Source organism: Coregonus clupeaformis, unplaced genomic scaffold (genome assembly GCF_020615455.1).
Source record: "Coregonus clupeaformis isolate EN_2021a unplaced genomic scaffold, ASM2061545v1 scaf0829, whole genome shotgun sequence".
Lineage (NCBI taxonomy): Eukaryota > Metazoa > Chordata > Actinopteri > Salmoniformes > Salmonidae > Coregonus > Coregonus clupeaformis.
The window spans coordinates 46333-48438 of NW_025534284.1; positions in this window are offsets into that span (position 1 = coordinate 46333).

Sequence of the window (2106 nt, forward strand, 5' to 3'; positions counted from 1 at the left end):
AGCATTACAGATGCTGGTATTCTGCTGCAGTCAGAACAGTCATCATTACAGATGCTGGTATTCTGCTGCAGTCAGAACAGTCATCATTACAGATGCTGGTATACTGCTGCAGTCAGAACAGTCATCATTACAGATGCTGGTATACTGCTGCAGTCAGAACAGTCATCATTACAGATGCTGGTATACTGCTGCAGTCAGAACAGTCATCATTACAGATGCTGGTATTCTGCTGCAGTCAGAACAGTCATCATTACAGATGCTGGTATACTGCTGCAGTCAGAACAGTCATCATTACAGATGCTGGTATACTGCTGCAGTCAGAACAGTCATCATTACAGATGCTGGTATACTGCTGCAGTCAGAACAGTCATCATTACAGATGCTGGTATTCTGCTCTAGCGTCTGCTACATGTACAGTGGAATATTGCTGCTACAACTGTCATTGATGGTCTAGTCTGCTACTGAGCAGTGAGGAACTGCTCCCCTTTCTAGCTAATGGAGAGTCTTAATACAGTCGTCATACTGTTACGGTGTTGTAGCGTCTGTTAGAGTTTATGTTATGGTGTTGTAGTGTCTGTAGTGTCTGTTAGAGTTGATGTTATGGTGTTGTAGCGTCTGTTAGAGTTTATGTTATGGTGTTGTAGCGTCTGTTAGAGTTTATGTTACGGTGTTGTAGTGTCTGTTAGAGTTGATGTTATGGTGTTGTAGTGTCGGTTAGAGTTTATGTTACGGTGTTGTAGTGTCTGTTAGAGTTTATGTTATGGTGTTGTAGTGTCTGTTAGAGTTTATGTTATGGTGTTGTAGTGTCTGTTAGAGTTGATGTTATGGTGTTGTAGTGTCTGTAGCGTCTGTTAGAGTTTATGTTACGGTGTTGTAGTGTCTGTTAGAGTTTATGTTACGGTGTTGTAGTGTCTGTTAGAGTTTATGTTATGGTGTTGTAGTGTCTGTTAGAGTTTATGTTATGGTGTTGTAGCGTCTGTTAGAGTTTATGTTACGGTGTTGTAGTGTCTGTTAGAGTTTATGTTACGGTGTTGTAGTGTCTGTTAGAGTTTATGTTACGGTGTTGTAGTGTCTGTTAGAGTTTATGTTATGGTGTTGTAGTGTCTGTTAGAGTTTATGTTACGGTGTTGTAGTGTCTGTTAGAGTTGATGCTATGGTGTTGTAGTGTCTGTTAGAGTTTATGTTATGGTGTTGTAGTGTCTGTTAGAGTTGATGTTATGGTGTTGTAGTGTCTGTTAGAGTTGATGTTATGGTGTTGTAGTGTCTGTTAGAGTTTATGTTATCGTGTTGTAGTGTCTGTTAGAGTTGATGTTATGGTGTTGTAGTGTCTGTAGTGTCTGTTAGAGTTGATGTTATGGTGTTGTAGTGTCTGTTAGAGTTTATGTTATGGTGTTGTAGTGTCTGTTAGAGTGGATGTTATGGTGTTGTAGTGTCTGTTAGAGTTGATGTTATGGTGTTGTAGTGTCTGTTAGAGTTTATGTTATGGTGTTGTAGCGTCTGTTAGAGTTGATGTTATGGTGTTGTAGCGTCTGTTAGAGTTGATGTTATGGTGTTGTAGTGTCTGTAGTGTTGCTGTTGCTACAACATTTGGAACTCAGAGCCTGTTAATTCCATTATGTCTCTCTACAGTGTTACTGGGTTTAAGAAGTGTTCCACTTCAACAGAGGTTTTTACAGCTGAGCACTAGAAGAATGAGCTCAATGTTGGAAATAAGTTGGAAATCAGCTTTGCTTTTCCTTATTGTGCTTTTTAGTCGTTCGGGTTTTATTGTTATTGTTTTGTTTTATCCTTTTATGTTTGTTGTGTGGTAAATATTTCATTTTTTTTATTATTTTTTTTTACTGTGAAGCACATTGTGTTGCATTCCATTTCTGAAATGTGCTGTATAAATAAAGTTTGATCTGATTTGATTTGAAAAATGTATTGGTGAAACGACAATGGTTAGATTGATATTGTCTATGTCTGTTCATCTCAAAGATGAAAGAGCGGTAAAAATGGATGGTTGTCCTTATGATGTTGGATCTTGTATACTGTACCTCATAGAAGCACTCCCTGTAATCAAGGACGTCTTTGTTTACAGCATAACAACATACTCAAGCCTGTGAC